This window comes from Bemisia tabaci, chromosome 9 (assembly GCF_918797505.1).
Source record: "Bemisia tabaci chromosome 9, PGI_BMITA_v3".
NCBI lineage: Eukaryota > Metazoa > Arthropoda > Insecta > Hemiptera > Aleyrodidae > Bemisia > Bemisia tabaci.
Genome location: NC_092801.1, coordinates 6,274,309 through 6,296,172, shown reverse-complemented (window position 1 = coordinate 6,296,172; position 21,864 = coordinate 6,274,309). Strand labels below are relative to the sequence as shown.

General features: G+C 39.6%; 1 protein-coding gene across 2 annotated transcripts in view; it reads left to right on the top strand.

Annotated features, from left to right (window-relative positions):
- Positions 1-260: 260 nt before the first annotated feature.
- Positions 261-21,864, top strand: part of LOC109037823 (uncharacterized) — a 74,482-nt gene continuing 52,878 nt past the window's right edge. The window contains exon 1 of one of the 2 annotated variants that reach the window (XM_072304095.1): positions 261-862. The gene's annotated coding sequence lies outside the window, so the exon portion shown is untranslated. Of the gene's footprint in view, positions 863-1,092; positions 1,206-21,864 lie in introns of those variants that run through there. The other variant, XM_072304096.1, reaches the window with a different exon arrangement.

Genomic DNA, 21,864 nt, shown 5'->3' with positions numbered 1-21,864 from the left:
AGCACGTTCAGATGAAGCAATTTAACAAACTCGCATGCAAATTCTCCATTGCAACTAATGTATTTCGAAGCGTTCCGGGTTTTTCTTTTGATTTATCCCCCTTTAGCAGCCTTTCCCCAAATTAAGTCGTTACTCTATTAGATTCAAACCTAAAATTAAAATCACAGACCAAAAAAAAATGGAAATAAATTAAAAGGCTGTCGATTTAAGACCCTGCGCGCGACAGAAAGGAGAGCAGAGGAGGGGCCGGAGGAAATTCTCTCGGAGACGGGTCCTCCCGGGCCGGGCGCGGAGGGCAATTATGGCGGGTGGGCGTGGCCAACGGGGGACCAATCGGAGCGCGCGGCTCGGCGCAGCCGCCATCGCGAGCCCGGACGCAACCCCAACCGCGAAAAGGTTCGCCGGGCGCGAAAAAAACCCGAGTTCCGGGGTTAAATGCCGCTCACCGTCGCCTGTCTCAGCCCGGAAAGTGCTCCAGCTCTCCTTCTGAGAATCCGTTTGTTTTGAGGTCGATTTTGGCGGGCACGCGCGCCGGGCCGCCTGCTCGCTTCGACGAACCGCGATTTTCGGATTTTGGCGCTCCGCGATTTTCGGATTTCGGCGCTCCGCCATTTTCGGATTTCGGCGCTCCGCCATTTTCGGATTTCGGCGCTTTGCGGTTTTCGGGTCGTCCGTGCGCGATAATGAGTCAGGAATGGCGACCGTGATGTGTAGCCGAGAATGAGTTCCGTATGATTTTCGTTTGGATTTTTCGGTTTAAATGAAATTCAAAGACGATGGACGATGTTGCTGGTCGACGAGAGAGTGGTATCCAGTGATCGGAGCCGCCTACGATGAGTTTCCGATTCTTCTTGAGATTTCGGTAAGTCAGCGAACCAAACGACATCCCTGTTTTAGACCCTTCGTTACAGAAAAAACCCCGACAATTCCCAATGACACTTAATTTTCGTAAAACTTCCTTTATAAAATCGCTTGACAGCGTCAAACAACCCCCCGTTAAAATTTGATTTTTCTTTCATTTAGACTTCCCCTTTTTTTATTTCATTTAAACCAATAATTCCAAAACCATTCATCGTTCCATAAACCAATTCATGGTTTAAATGAAATTCAAAGACGATGGACGATGTTGTTGGTCGACGAGAGAGTGGTATCCAGTGATCGGAGCCACCTACGGGTATGAGTTGCCGATTCTCCTTGAGATTTCGGTAAGTCAGCGAATCGCCGCACACTGACGGGTCATTTAAATTATGAGGTCGTATTCTGCCGCGCTAAGGAAGAACGCCGTATAGGTGTTGCCAAACTTCCTTCGAGAAATCACGAATTCTTATGAAACTTTATAAACCATTTATTTCCGATTTTTCAGAAAATTTTTCTCTTAATCTGGTCTAAAATGTCTGAAAATTTCAATGGATAATAATCGTAAGTTTCTTCAAAGATGAATATTTTCTTAGGGGCAATTTGGCAAAATTGATGCTCACACGATGTAAGGAAGAACGCCGTATGAGCCTTCAGGCGTTGCCAAGTTTCCTTCCATAAAAACCAGTATTCGAAACTCACAGGCGCCAACGCGCCAAATGCGCCTAAAAAATGAAGGCTCTGCGCCAACGTGGCCCCTAAAAATTGCCCCCTAAAATCTGGATTTTCACAGGAAGTCACAGGAAGAAAGAAAAACGAATCTATTTGAATTGAAAAAACTCAAAATTTTCAGCACTAGAAAGCTTGCTTTTTCTATTCTTCACGATTTCATTCTTAGTGCTTTTGTCTTCCCCAAGTTACAGCCACTTACTAGTTATGTTACGAAAACATCTTGCGTCTAACTTTTCACTAAATGCGCCGTAATATATAGGCAAAAAGTTAATTTGGCCCCTGAAAAATCTTTAATGGCGCCTTATAGAAACGGGCTTGATGCGCCGCATGACTCCTAAAACTCGAAGGTGAGTTTTGAACCCTGAGGAAAATTGTGAATATTTTTTTCCAAAATTTTCAGACAATTTTGTACGCAATTTAATCTAAAATATCTGAAAGTTTCAAAGAAAAATGTGCGCGGATGTCATCAAAAATACATGTTTTACCTAGGAAAATTTGGCAGCTCTCGAATTTTCATACGGCGTTCTTCCTTAGCACGGCAGCACAGTGGATGGAGTCGGTCAGAAAGGTCAGACATATGATTTTTGACTGAAACTGCAAATTTCTATACGTTTATTTCGTCAGATTTTGAATTACAAGGGGTGTTTCTGAAAGAAAATTTTAAGAGGAAACCAATATTCCACCAATATTCCAATATTCCGCGATTAAAAGAGGTCATGGGCTATATTTTACTAAATGGAAAAAGTGGTTGTCTATTATCATTTTTGCATTTTAATCTTTTGATATTTATATATAAGGTGAGTATAATCTATGGATAAAAAAATTAAAACATAAAGTGAGTTTAACAAATTTTATCTTAGAATTACTCCATATTATTTTGATACCATTGGATTTTAGCTTACTTAAGTTGAGCTCAAATTTAGTGTTTTTTTTTGTTTTAAAAAAAAGTCGTAACTAATACACTTTTGGAGCCTTATAGTTTTGTATAAACGGTGTTATAAGCCTTTAAAGTTTCCAAATTTTGTCCGACCTCTCCTATTGACTCGAGCCGCTGTGCGTAGCACGATGAATCGAGCTAGTAGAAAAGTTCGGACGCGAGATTTGCGGCTAGAGATTCGAATTTTGATGTTTATTTCGTCACGAATTCGATTTCAAGGGCACAGAGAAAAAAGTCACGGGCTATATTGTGAAAATCCTTTCTGAATATCCTTTCAGAAACACCCCACTGAAAAAAAAAAGAAAAAAAAAAAACTCCTACCGTCGAAGCCGTACTCACGGGCTACATAGACATAATTATACCGTCCGTTCCAGTCTCAGAGACCGCAACTTCCGGGTGTTTGAGCCGGAGCTTCTGCGATATATCGATTGTTATGCCATTTAAATCTATGGTAAATAATCGACTATTAAGGTGTTCGCTGCATGCAAACACCCCGTTTATCAATTCTTTTCCATAGGTTTAGATGCCATAACAATTGATATATCGCAAATTGCTCCGGGTGCTACGCCCGGAAGTCTCGGCCTCTGAGTCCGGAACGCGGACGGCATGTTTATATAGCCCGGAAGTATGGCTTCGACGGCCGGAATTTTTTTTTTTTTTTTTTTTTTTTTCAGTGGGATGTTTCTGAAACGAAATTTCACAAAAGAAACAATGGAACCGCTCTTGAACTTTTTTGTTTCATATTTTTGAAAATATAAGCTTTCGAAGTTTCCGAATTTTGTCAAATTTCTCCTACTGGCTCAGTCCGGTGTGCATTTGTCTTCCAGGTAGGATTTCATGGGGGAAACAGCTTGAAATTTCGTGTGAAATATTACAGTTTTAATACCGTTAGGGGACTACACAAGTTAAAATTCCTTAAAAACACAAAGACACTAAGACAATAAAAACACACTCACTTGCGTAAAATTTTTTTTAAAAATAACGGGACGCGTTTCGGGACCTTAGCTCCCATCATCAGCCTGATGATGGGAGTTAAGGTCCCGAAACGTGTTAGTGTGAGTGTTTTTATTGTTTTAGTGTCTTTGTGTTTTTAAGAAATATCACAGGCCTGGTTGATGCTTTTCGGTGTTTTTCAGCGCGTGTTGCATATCCGCCCGTGTAAGAGAGTTTTCAAAAATGGGAACTCGATAGTGTTGGATGGCAATTGATTAACTATTAAAAATTCAAAAATCGGGTGATGAAAATAGTCAAAAATATCGATCTCATAGCGGCAAATTTTAAGCAAATACTTATTTCGTATCCAAAAATTAAACATGACTATATTTATCGCAAGTTTTTATCTCACCTGTAGATTGGAGTTGCTATTTAGTAGAAGTTTCATAGCGATAAATAGACAATGATAATTGACTATAAATTATTCATCTCTATCAATCTTGAAATTCTGCTGCATGGGCGGCCCTTAAAAATATGCTTCAAATTTTCATTCGTCTCTCAGCTTTTGTGGAATTCCATGAAATATTTCACGGAAATTTACAGTTTTTCACATTTTCAATTTCATTTTAGTGACTCTGCCTTTAGTAGGAAGAACGTGACTTGCCCTAGCACCACACATTGTAAAAAAAAAAAAAAAAAAACTGGGGGAAAAAAAGTAACACTAGTATTTTTTACGAATTTGACAGTGTTACACAGAAAAAACCTTGTAAAAAAGTCGCTCATAATCAGAATTCAAGAACTTCACGTAAAAAAATGAAAGAAAAGAGAAAGAGATAACCAATTCGGCTTTTTTAAGTATTTTTCTTGTAAAAAATACTACGCAGGCATTTCGTTTTTCGTGTATTAACTACTTATTTACCAGTTCTTTTACAATTTTGTTTTGTAAATTTTATGTTATGTGCCACTATTCCATGGTCGGATTGCAATTAGGCTGTACAGGCTGCGTTGCCCAAGAGGGCGAAACATTCTGAGGGGCGGCGCAATTCTTTAGAATTCTAAAACTTTTTAACATTTTATTGAGTATTTTTGCAACTCATTACTTCTCAAAAACGGCTTTTCCCGGTGTCAAAGCTGCTTGCAACAAGGCACTCCAAATTTTTTGAAATGGTGTGTTTTTTTTTTTTTTTAAGGTATAAACTTGACCACTTTCCATTTACCACAGCAGAACTATCGTAGTTCCATCTTCGAATTTCTCCATTTCTTCTGCTATTTCTCATTTCAGAGTAACCGACTAAGTATCACTCCATTCATCTTATTTTGTGAATGACGATGGCATCCTTCTTGGAACTTGAACTGCCCATGCAAGCACCGCGCACATTGCAATGAATTGCAATTACACAGTAGAATTATTGCTACAGTACGTTGCCCATCTACTGAAAAGAATCCTCATCACCATTATGCTTCACTCTACTGACCAAATAGCACAAAGCAATGAAACATTGAAATAACATTGCGATTTAATGCAATAAAATTGCGATTTTTTTCAATGAAATTAAAATATTGCATAAATCGCCGTTTCCCTCACGTAACAACGTAACTTCATTTCAATGTTTCCAATTCCCCCTCACATATTGCTTAGTAACTAGAAGAATCTTGGGCATTCCTAACTGAAAATTTCACTGATTTTTCCTCAGATCTCATGCAAAAATCAGAAAACTTTTTCATAAAATTTCACAGGTATCACTTTGTAAAATAAAGCAATTGTTTAAGACGATTTGGCAACCTTGTAATAGAATTGCGTTTCTTCGTGCAGGAGACGACGAATTTAGTATAAATAAATGAAAATTTTAAACAATCAATGATATGAATTTCAAGTATCGAAGAGATTAGAAATTTGCAATGCCCAGAGAAATTGCAACTTATTTCAATTTTATTGCAATAAATTTCAATAAGAGGTGCCCTTTCAATTAGTGGATGGGCAACATACAGTAGCAATAATTTTACTGTGCAATTGCAATTCAGTGCAATATGCGCGGTGCTTGCTCAGTGTAGGTTTTCTATGCAAGCTACAAAATAGATTAGTGTCATAGAAAGGGCGTTTGGGGCCCCGAGAATCAAAACTGTAGGAAGATCTCTTCAACAGTTATAATTCAACAAAGGTGTTAGCTTGAAACTTTTCACGAAAATTCATCACCGAAAAATCCTTGATCTAATTAGACAATCTTTTTGACGTGGAGGGACGTCTCATTGAATTAACTGGACTACATTTTGCAATGGACCACTAGACAAGATACGAATTGCAGCCATCTGATACATGTTTCCTAACCAAAGTTTCACGTAGAACACGATGCGCACAACGAAAATTACCGAAATCAACTTCTTACGAAGATATTTAATGATTCTTGATGTGTGAATTCAAACCACCCGCTCATGAAAACTCAATGCTCTGCGTGATTCACAACGCGCGCTAAACGTTATCATGACAGTATCTGCGATATACAAATCTGGCAACCTCAATCTTGACGCTTTGGCTCAGCTACAGAAAATTGCTTATAGATTGAATAACACATGGTGGGTAATGAACATTGCTCGATTGAGAAGCATGCTGAAACCGTTGTAGTGCGCGATTTGACTCACGTAGAGCTTTGAGTTTCTTGTGAGCGGGCAGTTCAAATTCCTCGTAACCAATGTGAAATAAAAACGTTAATATCTCCGTCAGGAGTTGGTTTCAGTAATTTTCGTTGTGTTAATCGTATTTTACGTGAAATTCTTGTTAAGAAACGTGTATCAGATTGCTTAAATTCGTACCTTGTCCACTGATCCATTTGGAACTATATATTGTAGCCCGGTTTTAAAACAACGTATTTGCCATCAGTTTCCCTATGCATAAAAGTGTTTTTCCAGAAGAGCCAGAATTTACAGTTCCAAATCGCAAAATGCAGCAGTTGAATTTTTTCCAGCTATGCCGAATGGGAAAGTTCTGTTATCGCGTAACTGATTCCATGTTTACTAATATGAGCAGAAACGTAAAACGGTTTTTATGTAACTGTTGAGTGTTCATTGTCCAAGCGGCAAAAGAAAAGACGTGCATATGAAATTAAAAAGTGTATTATAATTCAAGCATGTTTGCAATGAGCAAGGCGAAATATAAATCAATTAAATAATAATTAGTTAATAATTTAATTCATTTAAATTATAATTAATACGGTTTCTTGCAATATGTGTGATAAAATTTATCAGTAAATATCGTAAACATTTGGTAGCTCGCTGGTGTCTCCCCACCACGTGTTCATTTTTTTTTACCCATATCCGTTAAAACCAAGGATATAACTTCCAGTTTAACTGGAAAAAATTTAACTGGCCATTCCATTCGATTCAAGTATATACTTCTCTTCCGAGATATATCCGTCGGAGTAGGCTCATTGAAACAAGTAGTTTTCTGACTGATGTGACAAAAAATTTTCGCTGCGTAAATTTCGCTGCGCGAATCTTGTTATACGTGGAATTCTTGTTGAGAAACATGTAGTCTCTGCGGTTTGAAAATACAACAGCTTGAAACTCTGTGTTTCGGCTCACCTATTCCACGCTGCATACATTTTGAAGAACGCAGGGTGGGAAAGGAACATTATTTTTTCAGAAGCCTGCCGAAACGGTTATAGTGCGCGATTTGACTCTACGAGTAGACTAGTATTATTTTTCTTGTAACCGGAGAATTCAAATTTCCCGTAACCAATGTGAAATAAAAACGTTGATACCTTAGTTAGGAGTCATTTTGAGTAAATTTCGCTGCGCGAATCTTGTTTTTCGTGAAATTCTTGTTAAGGGACTTGTATCAGAGCGCTGAAATTCGCACCTTGTAGAGTGGTCTGTCATGAATCAGGAATCCAAATGTCATTCTTAAGGTGATTTGATGGACGCCATATTTTGTGTCAGAACGGCACGCGATATATCGCATCAATTGGTTCCATTTTTTCAGCTACTCGTCATTTTTCTCCAATTTTCAGATCGCAATTCTGTTGTCAGGAGACTAAAGCACTCACTTACCAATTTTAAGGAAGAAATTCAACATAATAAAGGCTTGGTTTTTTTAGAGAGAAAATATCGCATTCGAGTGCAGTTTCGATATCAGTATCGAATGCGATATTTTCTCTCTAAAAAAACCACGCCCTTATTACGTTGAATTTCTTTGTTAAAATTGGTGAGTGAGTGCTTTAGTCTTCTGACAACAGAATTGCGATCTCAAAATTGGAGAAAAATGACGAGTAGCTGAAAAAATGGAACCAATTGATGCGATATATCGCATTCCGTTCTGACACAAAATATGGCGTCCATCGAATCACCTTAAGCTCTGCTTTATTCCTGGCATCGGTGGATTCACACTCCACTCACATGCATTGTTTCTCTTTCGTTCAAACCAGTTCGCCTTCAATAAATTCGATAGGCAATGTAAGCGGCTCGGGAGCAGTAATAGTTGCTAGCAGTATTTTGGCCATGTTATGTTGGCTTATTCATAGCTGTATCCGCTATTGAATTACTCACATTGTTTTTAACTTGTTCCAACATATTCGCCTTCAATATCTCGATAGGCAACATGGGCGGCTTAAGATCAGTAATGGTTGCTTGCAGCGCTCTGGCCAAGTGCACTTGTTTTATTTGTAGATGTGGCGACTTAATACTTCAATCACATTCTTTCTTTGTTCCAACCAGTTCGCCTTCCATCTCAGTGATTTAGTTTCTTTCAACTGACCAAGAGATCTTCCTCGCAATGAAAACCTCCGTTAAATTATTCGATTCCTGAAAATTCCTCGTAAAATTGGACCGCATTTAGCAGAAAGGAACCAATTCACATCAGATATTGCCACATTTAATGGGGCAATTTAATTTTTTACGAGAGAACGTTTGTACGAATTCCTTCGAAAATTTATAGGAATTTGCCTCATAAAATGAAGAAAATTCACTGAAATTTTCACAAAAATGCGCAAAACCGTTTTCACGCAAAAAATTGAATTTTGCAATAGCTGACGTGGCTTGGTTCCTTTCTGCTGAGCGCGGTTCAATTTTGCTTCTCTTAAGGAAATGCGGCACACTGGAAAAAAAACACACATTGGACCTACAGTCCAGACTCTTGAAAACATCGACAAGAAAAAATACTCTTGATTCAATCGGATTTAGGCTTAAATCAAGAACCAAGCCTCCTAATTTGCGCGGATTTTCTTTTGATTAAAGCTTAAGTCTGATTGAATCAAGAGTCCTTTTTCTTGTCAATGTTTTTAAGAGTCTGGACTCTAGATCCAATGTGTTTTTTTTCCAGTGCATTTTTGAAGGTAGGCCCATCAAATTAAGAATAACCTTTGAGTTAACTGTTTTGGCCCTTCTTATTCAGACCCTATCTAAATTACCCGTAACACAGCCTAGTAACAAAATTAAAATGTAAGTATAAATGAAATATTTACACAGCGTTTGAATGGTACAGGTATACTGGAGAAAAGAAAAAAAAACATTGGATCTAGAGTCCAGACTCTTGAAAACATTGACAAGATAAAGGACTCTTGATTCAATCAGATTTAAGCTTAAATCAAAAGGAAATTCGCTCAAATAAAGAGGCTTGGTTCTTGATTTAAGCTTAAATCTGATTGAATCAAGAGTATTTTTTCTTGTCGATGTTTTTAAGAGTCTGGACTCTAGATCCAATGAGTTTTTTTCCAGTGTTAGAAAACCAGAAGAAAGAAGAACATTTTCCTTTCTACGAGTTCTCTACCTCTACCTCTGAATCGAACCAGTAGGAGTACTTCTCAACTGCAAATTGTTCTCCAACTATTCGTGGTTGTTAAAATGTTATCTCTAGACTCCTATTGTCTACGGTTGGCTGTAGGCTCCACTACTGGGATAAAAGTCATTTAATAAACAGGAAGGGGAGGGGGACTTTTTATAATTTCGGAATGGGCACAGATAGATAAATAAATAGACAAGGCCTAAACTAGAAATTAATACCACATGTTTTCTCCTCAAAATCTCAGGAAGAGAACAAGTCCCATAGCAAGAACTATTCGAAAATCAACTCCTGAAACGAAATATTAATGAAAATATTGATCCAGATTTATTAGTGAGTTTCCAGCAAAATAACGAAAAAGTTTCCACAATTATTGTTCATCACTAACATCGATTACATCGGAATCTAAAGGTTCCTGGATTAAAAATGTCCCAAGGGTCCCGTAGACCCCCTCTTCCCCTGGGGGGTATTGAATACCCCCCAGACCCGCCGGGCCCTAAAGTTTCTATCCGGCCCTGGTGGAAGATTATCTTTCAATAAATGAATGGATAAAAAAAAAATGATTAACTGGATTAATCAAAAAATTCCAACGAGACAGCATGAAACCCGGAATTCGACCCGAACTTTCGACTTGCGTCTCGACACTACAAAAGCTTGCCTCATCTCAGATCCGTCACTCCTAGTTTGACTTGTTTCCCGGACTGTTCAGTTTGGAGGAAGGCTCTTTTGTGAGCCGAGTCGATACTAAAAATTTCAAAATTTCCTAGTTATAGAAATGAATGGTTAGTTGAGTGGCAAAGTATCTTCCAATTAGTGAATGAATTAAAAAAAAAGAAAAAAAAAGAAAAAAAGAAAAAATATTAACTAGACGAATCCAAAATTCCAACGAGAGAGAACGAAAAGCTATACGTGGAATTCGACCCGAACTTTGGGCTTGCGTCTCGACAATGCAAAAGCTCGCCTCATCTCAGATACGTCACACCCAGTTTGACTAGTTTCCCGGACTGTTCAGTTTGGAGGAAGGCACTTTTGTGAGCCGGGTCGATACCTACTAAAAATTTCAAAATTTCCTAGTTACAGAAATGAATGATTTGTTGAGGGGAAAAGATCCAAGAACATCTAACCACAAAACAAGATCATGTGAAGTCCAAATTGCGCGTCTCAGGATAGGTCACACCTTTCTCACTCACAATCAAATCATCTCCAAAGCACTTCTGTAATTTATCTCCCCTAACCATCAAACACGTACTTATGGACTGCTCTGCCCTCAGGTATCTCCAATCACAGATCTACTCTCCTACAATCAACAGAAATACAAACCCACTTACATGCGATGAACCAAATATTACTACCAAAATTCTGAAACTCTTCACCTCTCTTAATTTAAAAATCTAAATTTTCGTATTTACTCCCATTTTCAAAATTCTCTGTAAAGACGTTAATAGCCTGTGACGCTGAATGTCTCAAAATATACTAACCAACTAACTATCTTTCAATATGTGAATAAATAAAAAAAAGAGAAAAAAAGAAAAAAAAACCGTTAACTAGACGAATCCAAAATTCCAACGAGGCAGCATAAAAAGCTACCCGGAATTCGACCCGAACTTTGAGCTTGCGTCTCGACACTACGAAAGCTCGCCTCATCTCAGGTACGTCACACCCAGTTTGACTTGTTTCCCGGGCTGTTCAGTTTGGATGAAGGGCACTTTTGTGAGACAGGTCGAAATTCAAAATTTTCTGGTTATAGAGATGAATGGTTAGTTGAGTGGAAAAGTATCTTTCAACAAGTGAATGAATTAAAAAAAAGAAAAAGAAAAGGAAAAGAGAAAAAAAAAGAAAAAAAGAAAAGGAAAAGAGGAAAGAAAGAAAAACAAAGAAAAAAAAAAAAGAAAAATTAGAAAAATAAGAAAAATAAGAAAAATAGAAAAAAAGGGAAAAAAGGTGAAAAGGAAAAAGAGGGATAAAAACATGAACTAGACGAATCCAAAATTCCAACGAGACAGCACAAAAAGCTACCCGGAATTCGACTCGAACTTTCGACTTTCGTCTCGACACTACAAAAGCTCGCCTCATCTCAGATACGTCACTCCTAGTTTGATGACTTGTTTCCCGGGCAGTTCAGTTTGGAGGAAGGCACTTTTGTGAGACAGGTCGAAATTCAATATTTCCTAGTTATAGAAATGAATGGTTAGTTGAGTGAAAAAGTATCTTTCAATAAGTGAATGAATTAAAAAAAAGAAAAAGAAAAGGAAAAGAGAAAAAAAAAGAAAAAAAGAGAAAAGAAGAGAAAAGAGAAAAGAAAGAAAAATAAAGAAAAAAAGAAAAATAAGAAAAAAATTAAAAAAGAAAAAAAAGGAAAGAAAGGGGATAAAAACATTAACTAGACGAATCCAAAATTCCAACGAGGCAGCATAAAAAGCTACCCGAACTTTCGACTTGCGTCTCGACACTACAAAAGCTCGCCTCATCTCAGATCCGTCACACCCAGTTTGACTTGTTTCCCGGCACTCAATCACAACCCCTCGCCCGGCGACGGCGACGATGTCGGGGATGCTTAAATGATCATTCTGGGGCCGCTTTTGAATGCTCCCGTCAAAAATGGGCGACGCCCTCCCCCTCCCCTCCCTCGAACCTCACGCGCCTCGCATTCATCTGTCAGGAGCAGTCGCGGCAACCGCTGTTGATCAACTCCGGCAATCCACTAATCCACTCGTGAGTCTGCTAATAGACTCCGGCGAATGCTCATTGTTGACACTCATTCGGAACTCATTATCCGCTGCGTCAGCCCCGAAACGCCGCTAATTTTCTCCTACACTGATAAAAACATTCGTAAATAATGTGGTAGTAGTCATTTTTATCGAGGTACACAGGTAAAACGGAAGTGGAAGCTTACCCCCGATCACACATTCGCCACTTAGTAGTGGAACTTCAGATAATTGGACGTATTTCTGCCAAACAGACCTATGTGAAAGTGAGAAATATGGGGTGTGCTCGTTTGTTCTCGGCAGCCTGACCACAGACTTTTGACTTCCATCGATATTGATAGAACTCAGTACCATTCCAATGGGGTAATGGAACTGAGTTCTATCAATATCGATGGAAGTCAAAGTCTGTGGTCGGGCTGCTGGCCGTAAGAGCACCGAAAAAAATAATATGCTGTTTTAGCACCTAGGATGTCAAAAATGTGTCTGGTGATCAGAAGTTGTTGTCTTTACTACCTCCGCAGTTAACTTTACATCCTGTGAACGCAAATTTAACTGTGTAAGCAGTTAAGGCAGCATCTTGGGATCACCAGACACATTTTTGACATCCTAGGTGCTAAAACAGCATATTATTTTTTTCGGTGAGTGAATGAGAATAATAAAGCGCCAGTGACGTCAGTGGCAACGAACGAGGGTAAGCTCGAGGGCGCGGCAGCGGGGACATCGTCGTCGGGGCACTTTAACTCATGAGCCCTGTCTACAACGCTCTCTTGCCATGCCCGCGGCTCATGAGTTCCGCATTCAGTTGGCGCATAGGTCTGTTTGATAGAATGTAAAATCCCGCTTTTCTTCAAAAGGAATCGCGCCCACTTTTACATTGCTTCTTATGCGGCTTTCTAGAGCACACCCCATATTTCTCACCTCCACATAGGTCTGTTTGGTAGAAATACGTCCAATTGTTACGATGGGCATTTCGGAGTACTTAATCCTCCATCATCAGGTATTGTATGCTCCAGACTTAAGGATGAAAATGTCTCAGATTAGTCACATGGTGACACGTCATATCCAGAAACCGAAATACGAAAAAAACTAAAAACTAAGAAACTAAAAGCGAAAAACTAGCAGAATCGAACTAAAACGAAACAACAACCGAGGAAAATAAAAAAAAAAAAAAAAAAAAAAAAAAAAATTTGTGTTTTCGTGTTACTTTTGGTTGATGTAGGAGGTGATAGTCGAGTCAAATAAGGGCTGAACCCGGAGCTAGTTGTATGTTTGAGTTTTTTGGGCTCATTTTATTCAGGAGATCAAGGAGAATCGAATGAACTAAAGTTCGCCAAAATTCTCTCAAAATTTGACTCCAAAACCCCCCAAAAACTGAAAATTGACCTGAAAAATCCACGGATTTTTTAATAAAATGCTAAATATCTCAGAAACCGCACATCTGAGCATGAGAAGTAATAGAATTAAAATCAAAGGGCACTAAATTTCACGGCAATTTCAGGAAATTGATGGAAACTGCATGAAAGCTCAAATTACGGGGAGTCTGAGCTCCTCCAAAAAAGTTCGCTTTCTCACTGAATTCGGCGCATAGTGAGAATATCGCGGAAACGCGCTGTTTGTGAAGAAGCGCTTGTGAACCAACACAAATGAACCGCGTCAGGCAGAACGGAGCCAAGCCACATCAGCTATTGCCATTTAACCGAGCAATTTAATTTTTTATAAGAGAACGTTTGTGCGGATTCCTTTTAAAATTCACTGAAATTGGCACAAAAATTCGCACAACCACTTTTACGTAAAAAATGGGCCTGTCACAAACTTTTGCCAAAGCAAAAATAAGAGTTGTCTCCATCAGTAAAGTGTATGAGCATTAAAGCGTGGTATTAATCTCATATCATTTTGTAAATAGTAAATGACAGGTATGAATGGTAAATGGTGAATGGTAGTAATTGGTAAATGACTTTTACCAATTACGGGAACAGGAACAGGCAAGGCATTTCCAATGATTACTCGATTGGAAACACGAACGAAGTGGAAGGCGCTTGGATGCGACTATTCGAACGCGATGGATGTCCGTGTTGCATGCACGAATAATTGAAGGCGAATCAATCTTCCTCGCGCTCTCAGCAGATGAGCACGTTACGGCGCATTGAGCCGTGCCTGTGACTGCATTTTGCAATCAGGAACTACAACCTCTGGCTCATTCGTGAAAACGATGGGCCTGTTTTTTACGATCCCATCTAAAATTTTACGAAGTCAATCCAATGGAGGGGCATTGATAGGGGTCGTTTTTGGCTCACTTTATCTGAATGGGCCTGTTGCAAACTTTTGCTAGAGCAAAAATAAGAGTTGTTTCTATCAGTAAAAGTCTCAGAAATCACTGTGAGCGCATAGGTAAAGTTTGAAATACACTCCTAACTTATAGCAATCTATGCGTAAGAAATTTGCGGTTTTTTTAGCTTCCCGCCTCAAATACGATACTACGTCACAGGTGAACATTTCATTAGAGGAGTCGTTCCATTCAACCCTTACGCAATACTACCGTGATAGCGAAGAGAGCCGTAAGTGCAAAATTTTCGAAATCGAGTTTTCTTCAAAATTCGTCTAAACTCTTTTAGATGAAATTACTGAGACAGCTAAAACAGCAAAATTCATCCTAATTTAATGAAAGCGAGACGTACGTAAAAGCCGTAAGTGCACAAAAAATGACACTGTTTTTTTTCAAGACAGCCGTAGATGCACGAGAGCCAATGAAAACAGTGCTTTCCAGTAAAGTGCCGCCCTCTTCTGCCAATTTCTAACCTGAAAATGTGTTTGTTGTGCGTCCAAAACGCAACCACGAAAGCATGCAGAAGATAGCACTTATACGGCTGTCTTGCCTAACAATAACCTAGCATGAAAATGAAAAATACCCTTTTTATGTAATGGAAATAAAATCAGTCGATTTTTAATCATCCATACGATTTCTAGGAGTCTTCCGGACGATAAGTGGCAATTTGACAAAGAACGGAGGCTTCTTTCAATAAAATGTTCTTGTCAGAAGCTCCTGAGCCCGTTTTCTCAAAATTTCATTTTTGCACTTACGGCTCTCTTCGCTATTACGGCAGAATAGCAATACCCAACATGGCTGACGCTTCCGCGCGCAAAGCGCAATCGGGAGCACAAGGCAAGGTGAGCCAAAGCGGATTTTTTATCAACGCGAAGAAATCGTGAATTTAAACACGCTGGGTTGTGAACAAGTGGCTAGAATCTCGTCCAGGTACATGTGGTTTGGCGGACTGGTGTTCGCCATGTTGAATATTGTGTAGTATCCTAGTGCATAGGGGTTGGATAGAACAACGACACCTCTAACGACTTATTTACCTGTGCCGTAAAGTATCGTTATTGAAGCGGGAAGCTAAAAAAGACGCAAATTTCTTACGCAGATTGTGATGTCAGGAGTGCATTTTAAATATGCAAATGCGCTCATCGTGATATTTGAGACATTTACTGATAGTAAAATATTATCGTAAATATAGTCGTGTGGAATTCCGCAGAATAGTGTGGACCTAATACTACATATATTACCACTCTCTTACTTACACGAGTAGTTCGGGCCGCATTTTTAGTGTTTTTTTTTTTTTTTTTTTTTTTTTTTTTTTTTTTTTTCTCTCTTTGAATAACTTTTGATTATATCGTTCAAAACACAATGGAGCTCGGCCACACAACTTTTTGTATGTTCTAATAAAATTGAGGGGCTAGGAGGACAAGGCGCACAAGTGCAGTTTTTGAAAACATTGAGATATCAATGATTTCAAGTAAAACTAGGCTCAATGCATATTCTGCAAAAAATTCGCTCTCAAATTTCAATTTTCAAGCATCAAGAAGTGAGTCTAAACTTCCTTTTCGCTGTATAGATCCGCGTAATTTCGAAACTTCAAACACATATTTCTCGAAATAGCACAAACTGCCCTTATGCACCTTGTCCACCAAGCTCCTCAAATGTCTCTCAGCGAAGCACATGTAGTAATGTTTTCCTTCAATTTTTCGGGTAGGCAACTTGCATTCCGGAGAGTTAAAATAGTTGCTTGACACAAGCGTATGCTAGATTGAAGGGGCATCCCAACTGGAGTGATTTTTTCGGAGAGTAGTGGTTGCTTAAATGATACATTTCTAAAACAGCGTGTGAGAGAGGAAAAGAGAGAGAACATTTATCTGTATCAGTCCGTAGAGGAAAAATTTTCAGAAGAGGGATCTATGCCGAGGTGAATCGAAAAATTGGCTTTTTGGAAAAATTGGAGATTTCGATGGTATATCCTCTATGGCGTCCTAAGGAATAAGTTAAGAGTGGTTTTGCTTATTTTAGTGAAGTACGGGGTGTCAAAATGGCATTAAAATTCTACAATCTCTTTAACCCTCAGCATGGTGTAGAGGAGAATTTAACGTACCATTTTCTCAAAACTTCACGGATAAAAAAAAGCAGGAGTTTGTTGTGTGATATGGACATTACCAATTAATTGTGATAGTACACGAATTAATCGTGGGCGTACCCCAATAAATCAGGTTACTAACCCAAATCTTGCTGTACTATCCTAACGTAAGTTGCGGTTCTACCACAATTAATTAAAAATGCCCGTATCATCCAACAAATTGTGGTAGTACCACAATTTTAGGGGATAACCCCTAACACTTTTTTCCGTGTTCACTATCGAACTTCAAACTATCATAAGCCGGTTTGTTTTGACATTTTGTAAAGCCTTCTTTCAACATGTAGGTTCTTTCTGCTCTGGTGGTAAGAATTAAAACAATTATAATGGTATAATCGTAACAATTATAATTTTTGGACTGAGGTCCTTTTTTGCGGCAACGGCCAGAAATAAGATGAGTGCACATATCAGATTTGTAACAATTCGCTTTCAATTTTTAAGCATCAAAAAGTCATTTTGAATTTTTTTTTCCCCCGTAAGGATCCATGTGATTTCGAAACTTCAAATACGTACACCTCGAAACACCAAAAACTGCACTTATGGACCTTGTCCTCCAAGCCCCTCAATTATCAACTTTTCTTCTAAACTTCCTTGCTTTTATAAAAACAGTGTCCACCCTCTCTCTTATTTGTTGATATTGAAAATAAATCTCTGAAAAAATCTTTTTAAAATTCCAAGTCTCAGTCGTGCGAGCTATGGAAAATCACAATTTTAAGCTTCGCATTGATTCGAGAGAACATATACCCGGTGCTTTTTGTATAGGTTTTATCGTGAGTTTCGCATGACATGGTGAGCTCAGATTTTCCGTGTCTTTTTTCCTCTCTCGATTTCCTTCTCACTCTAATTAAGATTAATTTACTGTTTTTCAAATTTTTATCGTATTTCCGACTGAAAATGACTCAGTTGCGAGTCGAAAAGTCTCGGTTTCCATTAATTGTGTATTTTAGCCTTGTTTCCCGTTTGTCACCCTTGTTTTTCCACCGTCTAATTAAGACGGCAGAGACGCAAGAGCAAAGTCCTCCTTAACAGTGGGATTCCCAATCCTTAATCAAAGCGTATGGCTTTCGCAAGTACGAGGCTTTTCAAGTTCAAGCTCCGGGATCGCCCGCCGCACATTCGCATTAAAAAAACAAACCCTCAAAACCGAAACGCGGGGTTGCCGGATCTCGACGATCCCTCTCATTCCCGCAACCTCGAACACCGGCTCAATCAGACCATTTGGCAACACGGCGAGCATGAATATTCACAAGTGCCGGTCCCGCAAATATTTACGCGGCGGATAGCGCAGCATGTGGCCCATCCCGGCTCTCGATAGCCTTTGTGTTGGCATCGCTGGATTCTGGAGCATCCAATTGATCCCTTTGATCTCCGCCGTGCTCACGTCAAAACAACCCAACCTTAACGTGGTTTCCATGTCACATACGCGGTTTTTGCGGTTCGGATCAAAGTCGATCCCGCTCAGCGCGTCACGTACGACGCGGGCGAGTTTAAAACCGAGCGTGCGAGATTTCTAATGAGCCGCGATTTGTGAGGGTTCTAATGGGGAATGCGGCTCTTGGGGGAAGGGACTCGGTGGGTTTGGCGAGGAGGGATTGGGGTGTAATTGGGCGAGACTGACTCGTGGACGTAGGACGTGTGAGATCAAACGGATGGAGGAGTAGCGCCACGTGGCTGTCGCAGGTTGAGGATGGCTCCCCGGGTGAGAATCTGATTGTGCTCCTGCATTGCGGGTTAATTTAAGGTGAAGTCGGGTTGATATTCACGGTTCGAGGGGGTTTAGTCCGATTCGTCTGCTTTCTGACTTTTACGAGCTTTAAAGGTCAAAGTTCTCGGATATCGACGGTGAAACTACCAAACCACGTATCTCGTTTGCGGTGTTTAAAAGTCTACGCTCACATTTAATTTTTTTGAAGTAGACCAAATCAATATCATTCCTTGAAATTTTCACGGAATTTTCTCCGCACAAAGAGAAAAAATCACAGAAATTTTCAAGACTGGATGTTAAGTAGTTTTTCATTTAAAAAATAAAGTATGACAGGAAGTCTGCAACGTCGCAAACCGAGATACGTGGTTTGGTAGTTTCACCGTCGATATCTCACTTGCTGCAATCACACGCTGAATGTGGGAGCTGAATGTGGCTTGAATGCGGGAGTCATCGGCCCGATGCCTGAATTTTGCGCGTGACGCGCAAAATTCAGCAACGGTTCTCAGCAACCATCGGACTAATGTTGGATTTGTCTGAGCTATTCGAATAGATTTGACACACATCTGGATGAAAATAACTCGAATTTGCGAAAGTTCGGCCGTCGGGCGATGACTGTTGACCTCCACATTCAGCTGCTATATTCAGCGTGTGATTGCGGCAACTGGAAAAAAAAGTCGCTTGGACCTAGAGTCCAGACTCTTGAAAACAATGACAAGAAATACTACTACCACTAAATAGACATAAAGTCTTCTCCCGGATGAAGGAATTCCCCAATTAAAGTTCGCCAAATTGACTCAAACAATTGGACTGCATTTTGCAATTTGGGATTATAAATTCTGGCTCTTATGGAAAAACACTTATGTGCATAGGGCAACAATGGCACATTATGTCGTTTTTAAACTGGGCTAGAATTTATGGTTCCAAATTGCAAAATATAGTCCAATTGATTTATTCTACAAAAACGTACATGTCGACGGCTTAAGTCGGCAATCACATATCGACGGCGCAAGTCGGATATCACATAACTCGTTTGCGGTGTCTGAAAATCTCCGCAACTATGTTATTTTTTTAAAGGAGAACAAATGGACATGATTCCTTGAAGTTTTTGCAGAATTTTCCTCGCACATAGAAGAAAAATCACGGCAGTTTTAAAGAATTACCGTTGGGTAGTTTTCCGTTTAAAAAATAAAGTATGACAGGAAGTCTGCGACGTGGCAAACCGAGTTATGTGATTGCCGACTTTCACCGTCGATATCTCGTTTGCGGTGTCTGAAAATCTCCGCCTCTATGTTATTTTTTTAAAGGAGAACAAATTGACAACATACCTTGAAGTTTTTGCAGAATTTATTCTTCGCATAGAGAAGAACAATCATGGCAGTTTTAAAGAATTGCCGTTGAGGTGTTTTCCATTTAAAAAATGAAGTATGACAGGAAGTCTGCGACGTCGCAAATCGAGTTACCTATGTGATTGCCGACTTGCACCGTCGATGTGCGCTTAACAGTAACATATCGTGGGAAATAATCATTGCCAAGACTAACACACTAAAAATATGTAACCAAATGGCACGTATCCCACGTGACATAGTGTGTTGTAAAAGTTACAGTATGATAATATCTTATATTTTGTTGAATTGACCGAGGCAGGTATTAGCAATGAAAACGATTTTCAAAAATAATAGTAATATTTTTTAATTTAATTGCCCTAGAGGTTTGGAAACACTGAAAACTAAACTAGCGATTACCACTCCCTTTTTAAGAGATCCAATATTCCGAGACGTTCTCACCATCCAAGGTGCCCCTTCAATCTAGCATACATTTGTGTCAAGCAACTATTTTAACACTCTGGAATGCAAGTTGCCTACCCAAGAGATTTAAGGAAAAACACCGGTTTTGAACGTCAACGGAAAGGTCATATTGAATATTTTGTCCTTTTAATATTCAATTTACAATGCATCCTTTCCCTACACTGCCGTGATAGCAAAGAGAACCGTTCCTCTCTTCCGTATATACGGTTACCTTCCCGAACACAAGTCACACATGAAAGTGAAAAAGACCGTTCGATCTGATTGAAAATAACATTCTTCAATTTTCAACCACCCGAACGATTTCTGAGAGTCTCTCGGATGATTAGAGCCAATCTAACGAATACCGAAAAAAAAGTTGATTTAAAATTCTGGATGTATAAAAAAGTGTGCGAGAACTCACAAAACGCTGAACTAACCAGAAGAGCCAGAATTTATAGTTCCAAATTGAAAAATGCAGTCCAAAAGAAGTTACGTTCTCTCGGGGGGGGGGGGGGGATGACGAATTTGGTGCAATTTTTTATCCGATAATATCGCAATAAATCGACGCCGATAAAATCGTAATACATTCTCGGATCAAATCGAAATTTACCGCGATCTCTGCTACTCGGGAACACAGCCAAAATTTAGGGATGACGATTTTTAATCAATCTTTTGAAAAATAGCTTTTTTGCGTCGAAAAATCGATTAAATCCCGAATTTTTGAGTTGCATAAAAATCGGAATCGAGTTTTCGAGCCGAAATCGAACTATTGAAAAAAATCGAAATTTCCGATGTTCATGTGTCAGATAAAGGCCTAAATACCTACACACGGCGATTAATCGCCGTGCGCGATTGAAAGACTAGAGCCAATGGAGAGCCTTGATTTCGATTTATCGACGTCAGTGGATCGAAATCAAGGCTCTCCATTGGCTTTCGTCTTTCAATCGCGGCGATTGATCGCCGTGTGTATTCAGGCCTTAAGGAGTAGGTTCTATGAAACCCGAGTTTAATTTCAAGTTCAGTTTTAGTACACTGGAAAAAGACACATTGGATCTGGAGTCCAGACTCTTAAGAACATCGACAAGAAAAAATACTCTTGATTCAAGAAGATTTAAGCTTAAATCAAGAACCAAGCCTCTTAATTTGAGCGGATTTCCTTTTGATTAAAGCTTAAATCTGATTGAATCAAGAGTCCTTTTTCTTGTCAATGTTTTCAAGAGTCTGGACTCTAAATCCAATGAGTTTTTTTTTTTTTTTTTCCAGTGTAGTATCTATGTTTTTGGCACCGAAGTTGGATTTTCAAGTGTTTTAAAAATCGATTTAGAGAAAAATCGATTTTTCCATCCGATTTAAGAATCGAATCGATTTTTCACCGAAAATCAAATCGATCAATTCGAAGAAATCGCCATCCCTGCCGAAATTCGCAGGGCCGTCAAGAGCACGCGTCGAAGCCTCAGACGCGAGCCTAATCCCATCATTAACCGGTGGTTTGTTTGTGGGCGGATCGCGCGGCTCACCACTCACCACTCACCAGCCACCGTCGGTGACTGTCGGGCGCAGAAGTGTCGCGCCACCGCACAAGACAACGGCCCGGAAAATTAGGCCTACGCACTGTTGCCAGATCGTCCCGAAAAATCAGCACTACCCCCCGTTCGAACCCATATTATATCCCACTCTAATTGCGGCAACCCGGCAACTTCGGGCCTCCGGGAGGGGGCGGAAAAACCCACGTTTGTTTGCCCACTGTTTACCCGCGGATAAAAGATTATAAATTGACATTGCGCAGTTAAATTGGTACGTCTAATTATGATGTTTACCGGGCGGCGCGGGGCGGGGCGGCGGCACCTCCCCCGGGTCCGCCGCCACCCCATTCTCTTACCCTGAGCAAACAACCCCCGCGAGCAGACATATGGCAGCGTCGCTCCCGCCCCATTGTCCCGCTCCTCATGTTAATGTTCAATATTTGAACTTCCTGATAGCAAC